We start from the raw sequence: 7,434 nt of genomic DNA, 5'->3' as shown, positions 1-7,434 counted from the left end.
GGAGATTTGTATGTGGGATATGTTAGGACAAAGAGGTCTTAAACTCTACAATATGACTGACAACAAGGCAGGTGATTAAAAAGAAAAGAAGAAAAACTCTGTTATAAGCATGATTAGAGAGAGACTAGGATTTCATTAATATACATGTCTTTCTGTGTTTCTCCTTGCCCATGCTGGCTCTAACATGCTGTGCCCAGACAAGGACTGATTTTTCTCACCCCTCCTTACATATAGGTGAGACCATTTGAATATTTCTCTTTTAATGAAATTTGAACTGAAGGAATATATAACACTTTGGAGCCAATGGTTTTAATTATTTTTGAGACATTTTTTTTTTCTCATTTTAAACTCACCTATGTTGGCGTTGGGAATGCTAGGTGGATATCATACAGTAAAATTAAGAGGAGCTGCTTATATAGTACATGAACATTATGCCACTGGGAAAATTATTTCTTAAGTCAGTGCAATAAAGGGGCCTCTGATGATGACTTCCATATAGCAAAGCTCCAGTATAAAGATCTGCTGTTTGATCTGACATAAGTTCTGAATTTCAGGGCTTGTGACAACTTTATTTCTCACTTTAATTAATAAAATTGCAATCTGTTTTTTTCCTTCAGTCTCCACTCTTTAGTTAGCATAAGACAGTCCCTGAGGGACTGATTATCCCTGAAAATGGAAAGAAGGGCATCCCAGCGCTTCTAAGGCAAAGAGCCAGATGCAGCCAGCCTTTCCTTTGATCATTTTATTATAATTTACATCTTCATTCATTCTAATGATTTCTAAGATGAGGATATAAACGTGTTTGTTTCCAAATGATCCATTTTTAGAAAACTAGTTGAGCAATCTTGGCCTTTCTTATAAAATATTAATGTTTTATCTTAAATCAAATATTGTTATATGGAGTGCATACTGATCAGGAGGAAATTTGTCATACTGGTACATAGAAGTTTGTGACATTATCAATAAATACATGAGTTGGATGTTACTAACTTTTTAAGGGTATGTGTGGAATTTTGCATCTGCTTTTATATTACTTGGCATCTCATGTAGTACATTCCCATATTTGGGAGATGTCATGGTGAATGTGGTAGGCAGAAAAATAAACCCCTAAAAATGTCCAAACACAATCCCTGGAATGTGTATATTGTTAGCTTACATGACAAAGAGTCAAAAGGTCTCTGCAGTCATGATTAGGAATAAATACTTTGAGATAGGAAATTATCCCGGATTATCCAGTTGAACAAATCTAGTCACATGAGTGCTTAAAAGTAAGAGCCTCTCTTGGCTGAGGTTAGAGACAGATGTGACAATGAAGAAGGGTCCAAGAATTGAAATGGTGCTGGCTTTATAGTTGAAGGAAGAAGAGCACAACCTAAAGGATGTACTGACCTCTGGAAGCTGGAAAATGTAATGGATTATCCCTAGAGCAGTCAGGACAGAACACAGCCTTGTTGACATCCTGAATTCTGTGTAGAACTTCTGACCTACAGAAATATCAAATAACAAATTTGTGTTAAGTTGCTAAATTTGTGGTAATGTGTTATGATGGCAGTAGAAAGTCAATGCAGTAAGCAATTTACATCAATTATAAGAGGGAGATACCTGTAAAGACATCTTATATTCACGAAATGAAGGACAAGAATGAAACAGGAGAACTCGCGGAGAACCAACTGCACAATCAGCATATCATGGAGTTTGTTATGGGGATTCTCCTATTTACTCTTGACCTTTAAAGGAGCAGCATCTCTTGCACACAAAGGACACTCTTAACAGGACAAATATTTTTTAAACTCAACTTTGGGAAAAGAATTAAGGTGAAGAATCTTGTTTGATAAAAGAAGATGCACTGAACATGGAAATATTTAAAGGAGGGTGCCAGCCTGTTTTTTTTTTTTTTCTCTCTCAGTGGTAGTCTTAGCAAGAGTGACAGTAGACTAAGTTTCCATGATTCCAATTAAAAGAAACTTGGAAGTTCTCACTCGCTGCAGCTGACCCACACTCCATGTTCTCCCACCACTGGTTCTCTGCATCTATAGCCTCCATCTCCGCAACGGAAGAAGAGATCACTGAGCTCATCATTGACAATGGGTCTGGCACAAGCAAGGCAGGCTCTGCTGGAGATGTTGTCCCTTGAGCCATGTTTCTTTCCATTGTCAGGCAACCCTGAAACCAGAGCAGTAAGGTGTATATGGGCCAGAAGGACTCCTACGTGGGTGATGAGGCCCAGAGCAAGTGGGGCATCCTGACTCTCAAGTTCCCCATTGAACAAGACATTGTTATCAACTGGGATGACATGAAGAAGACAAAGCACCACACCTTCTACAATGAGTTGCCCTGACCCCTGAGGAGAACCCAGTCCCGATGACCAAGGCCCCCAGAACCTCAAGCCCAACTGTGGAAAGATGACTCAGATCATGTTTTAGATCTTCAACACCCCAGATGTATGTGGCCATCCAGGCTGTGCTGTCCCTGTGTGATCTGGCTGTACCACTAGTATCATCATAAACTCTGAGGATGAGGTCATCCACACTGTGCCCATTGATGGAGGGTACGCCCTGCCCCACGCCATCCCGTATCTAGACCTGGCTGGCCCTGAACCTGAGGGATCACCTCATGATGATCATCACAGAGTGTGACTATAGCTTCATCTCCACTTCTGAATGGGAAATCATGAGTGATATCAAGAAGAAGTTCTGTTATGTCACCCTGGATTTCAAGCAGGAAAAGGCCACTGCAATATTCTCATCCTCCCTGGAGAAGAGCTATGAGCTATCAGATGGGAAGATGACCACCACTGACAATGAGCATTTCTGCTGTCTTAAGGTGCTCTTCCAGCATTCCTTCCTGGGTATGGAATCCTGTGGTATCCATGAGACCACCTTCAACTCCACGAAGTGTGGGGTTGATATCTGGAAGGTCTTCTATGTTAACACGGTGCTCTCTGGTGGAATCAGCATGTACCCTGGCATTGCCAAAAGGATACAGGAGATCATAGCTCTGACACCCAGCAGAGGGTTAAGAGTATTGCTCCTCCTGAATGCAAGTACTCCGTGTGGATTGGAGACTGCATCCTGGCCTCACTATTTACCTTCCAGCAGATGTGGATTAACAAGCAGGAATATGATGGACTGGACCCCTCCATCCTCACCACAAATGCTTCTAAATGGACTGTGAGCCGATGTGCAGCATTTGCTCTGTCAGTGAATTCCAAAGTATAAATTTGCCCAGACAAATGTATACAACTCATGCTAGCCTCATGAAACTGGAATAAGCCTTTGAAAAGAAATTTGACTTTGAAGCTTGTATTTGATATCAGCACTGGATTGTAGAACTTGTTGCTGATTTTGAACTTGTATCCAAGTTAACTGTTCCCTTGGTATATGTTTAATACTCTGTACATATATTTGATTTAACTCCTCAATACATACTGCTAGGTCACTCTGTGGCTAAGGTTGAGACCATGTTTATGGAAAAGAGATCCATTGGTTTGAAAATCTGTGAGACCATGAGTTTCTTCATCTGCACAGGCCATAAATGTATAAGAGGTACCTATTCTAGCACTTCTCTAGAGGGTGGGAAGAGTCCTGAATGAGTAGTCATTTCTGTCTTGCCATTCTGACAGGGTGGGGAAGGTCTGACACTTAGGACCCACTTTCATTTCTTAACTTATGTTTTCCAGCCAGAACACCATGGGTGGTTAATTGACTTGAGTTGGAAAACAGTTTGCATTTAAAACTATAAATTCATTTATCCTTTTAATTTATGTAACATTTTTGTCTGCAATTCTTAATTCCTTAAGAGAGGACAACAAATTTTGGTTTTCTACTGTCGTGTGAACACATTAGGCCCCAGGAACTCATGATTGTGGGAGAAAAATAAAGTGCTAGAGTGAAACAAACAAACAAACAAACAAACAAAATCTGGATGAGGAGGAATTGGACTCAGTCTGATTTCAATTATTTTAGTTTGGGTTGGGCTTTTAGTACCTGTCAGATGCTTGCCCTATTTTTTTCTCTTTGCTGCCAGTCATGATTGTATAGCACAAAGAAAGAAGAACAGAGAAATCAGCAAACACCTGATCATTTATTTTTCTTTAGTATTTTCAACTTTGAGATATACTTGACATATTGTGAAAGTTTAAGATGTACAAAGTGATAATTTGATACATGTATATATTGTGAAATGTTTGCTACACTACAATAAGGTTAGTTAACATCCTTTACTTAACATAATTACCATTTTGTTATACAGTAAGAATATTAAACTCTATTCTCATAGGAACTTTTAAGTATTCAGTACAGTATTATTAACTATAGTCACCATTCTTGTGCCTTAAATGCCTAGAACCAATAATCTTATAACTAAAAGTTTGTACCCCTTGTTCAATATCTCCCCAATTCTCTACCCCTCAGTCTCTCACCACAAACATTCTATTCTCTATTTCTATGAATCTGGAGTTTTAGAATCCACATATAAATGAGATCATACAGTATTTGTTTTTCTCTTCCTGACTTATTTCATGTAGCATAATGTCATCAAGTTCCAGCCATTTTGCTGCAAATGAGGACTTTCCTTTTTTATGGTGACTGAAAAACACTCTAATATGTATTTATACCACAATTTCTTTATCATTCATCCATTGATGGACACTTAGTTTACTTCCATATCTTGGCTATTGTGAATAATGCTTCAATGACAATGGGGGTATAGATATCTCTTCAAGATAGTGATCCCATTTCCTTTGGATATATACATAGAAGTGAGACTGGTAGATCATATGGTAGTTCTAGTTCTCTAGTTTCCTCCCCCTCCCCCTCGCCCTCCCGTTCCCCCCCTCCCCCCTCCCCCGCCTCTCCCTCTTCCTCCCCCTCCCCTCCCCCTCCTCCTCCCCCTCCCCTTCCCCCTCCTCCTTCTTTTTTCTTTTCTTTTTTTTTTTTTTTGAGGAACTTACATGTTGTTTTCCATACTTGCTGCACCAATTTACATTCCCACTAACAGAGCACAGGATTTCCTTTTCTTTGCATCCTTGCAAACACTGACCTCTTGTCTTTTTGATAATAACCATTCTAACCGGTGTGAAGTGATAAGTCATTGCAGTTTTGATTTGCATTTCCCTGATGATTAGTGATACAAGTTCCTTTTCATGTACCCATTGGCCATCTGTCTGTCATCTTTGGAAAAATGTTTATCCAGATCCTCTGCCCACTTTTTTAATGGGATTTTTTTCTTTGTTATTCAGTTGTATGGGTGTCTTTTTTTTTTTTTTAAGATTTTATTTATTCATTCGAGAGAGAGAGCATGAACAGAGGGAAAGTGCAGAGAGAGTAGCAGGCTCATGGTTGGGCAGGGAGCCTAGGGCTCAGTCCCTGGACCCTGGGATCAGGATCTGAGCTGAAGACAGACACTTAATGGACTGAGCCATCTAAGTGCCTGTCAGCTGTATGAATTCTTCATATATTTTAGATATTGACATCTTATCAGATATATGGTTTGAAAATGTTTTCCCCATACCGAAAGGCTGCCTTTTCATTTTGTTGATTGTTTATTTTGCCACGCTTTAGTTTGATGTAGTCCCAGTTGTTGATTTGTGCTTCTATTGATTGTACTTTTGGTGTCCTATCCAAAAAGTCATTACTAAAATGTGTTGAGGAGCTTTTCTCCTGTATTTTCTTCTAGGATTTTTTATGGCTTCCGTATTATGCTCAAGTCCTTGATCCATTTTGGGATAATTTGTGTGAGGACTTTAAGATAAGGGTCCAATTTCATTTCTTGTATGTGAAATTCCAATCTTCGTAATACCACTTAATGAAGAGACCATCCTTTCCCTACTGAGTATTCTTGGCTCCCTTGTCCACTATTAATTGACCATATATGCATGGGTTTATTTCTGGGCTCTTGATTCTGTTCCATACATTTTTGTGTCTCTTTTTATTTCTGTACCATACTGTTTTGATTACTATAGTTTTGTAATATAATTTGAAGTCAGGAAGTATGATGTTTTCAACTTTGTTATTAAGATTACTTTAGCTATGGGGGTCTTTGGTGATTCCATATGAATTTCCATGAAAAATGTCATTGGAATTTTGATAGAGACTGCATTAAATCTATGGATTGTTTGGTGTAGATAGTATGGGCTTTTAAGAATATAATATTATCAGTTCTGATCCACAAGCATAGAATTTACTTCTACTTGTATTTTCTTCTATTTTTTTTCATCAATGTCTTATAGTTTTTAGAATTGAGATCTTTCACCACCTAGGGTAAATTTATGCCTAAGTATTTCATTATTTCATTGTTTTTGATGCCTTGGTAAATAGGATTTTATAGGTTGATAGTAACTAAGATAAATATCTTTTTCAGACAGTTATTGTTGGTGTATAGATACAACAGTGGTTTTTGTATGCTGATTTTGTACCTAAAACTATACTGAGTTTATTATTCTATCAGTTTTTCTGGTGGAGTATTTAGTATTATCTATATAAAAGATCATGTCATCAGCAAACATACAATTTAACTTTTTCCTTTCTTATTTGGATGACTTCTATTTCTTTTTCTTGCCTACTTGCTCTGCCTAGGACTAATAGTACTATGTTGAATAAAAGTGGCAAGAGTGGGCATCTTTGTCTTATTCCTAAACTCAGAGGGAAAGCCTTCAATCTATTATCATTGAGTATGATGTCAGTTGTCAGCTTGTCATATATGGATTTTATTGTGTTATTATGTTTATACCCAATTTTTTGAGAGTTTTTATCAAGACAGGATGTTAATGTTGTCAATTTCTTTTTCTGCATCTATTGAAATGATCTTATGATTTCTGTCTTTCATTCTATTAATATGGCATATCACATTTATTGGCTATTCTTGTATCCCAGGGATAAATCCCATTTGATTATGATGTCTGAACCTTTTAATGTGCTGTTGAATTTGTTTTGGTATTTTGTTGAGACTTTTCATCTATATTAGGGATATTGATTTATAGTTTTATTCTTTTGTAGTGTCTTTAACTGACTTTGGCTTTGGGGTAATACTAACCTCATAAATTATTTTGAAAGTGTTCTGTCTTCAGTTTTCTGGAAGATTTTGGAAAGGATTGGCATTAATTCTATGTTAGGTGTTTAGAATTCACAGTGAAGCCATTTGTCCTGAGCTTTTTCTTTGTTGGAAAATTTTTGATTGCTGATTCAGTTTCTTTACTTGCTTATTGGTTTGTTCAAATTTTTATTTTTTTTCATGATTTAAATGTGGTGAGTTTCGTGGTTCTAGAGGTTTATGCGTTTCTTCTATGCCATCCCATTTGTTGGCATAGTAATTCATAGTAGTCTGTTACGTGTTTTGCATTTCTCCAGTATCAGTTGCAACTTCTCTCATTTCTGATTTTATGTATGGGAGTTACTCTCCTTAGTTTTTCTTGGTAATTTCAGATGAAGGTTTGTC

At 37.5% G+C, this 7,434-nt stretch overlaps 1 pseudogene; it reads left to right on the top strand.

Annotated features, from left to right (window-relative positions):
* Positions 1–2,059: 2,059 nt before the first annotated feature.
* LOC116585133 lies at positions 2,060–3,163 on the top strand (annotated as a pseudogene).
* Positions 3,164–7,434: the final 4,271 nt, after the last annotated feature.

Source organism: Mustela erminea, chromosome 2 (genome assembly GCF_009829155.1).
Source record: "Mustela erminea isolate mMusErm1 chromosome 2, mMusErm1.Pri, whole genome shotgun sequence".
Taxonomy (NCBI): Eukaryota; Metazoa; Chordata; class Mammalia; order Carnivora; family Mustelidae; genus Mustela; species Mustela erminea.
This window is presented reverse-complemented; position numbering and strand designations above follow the sequence as displayed.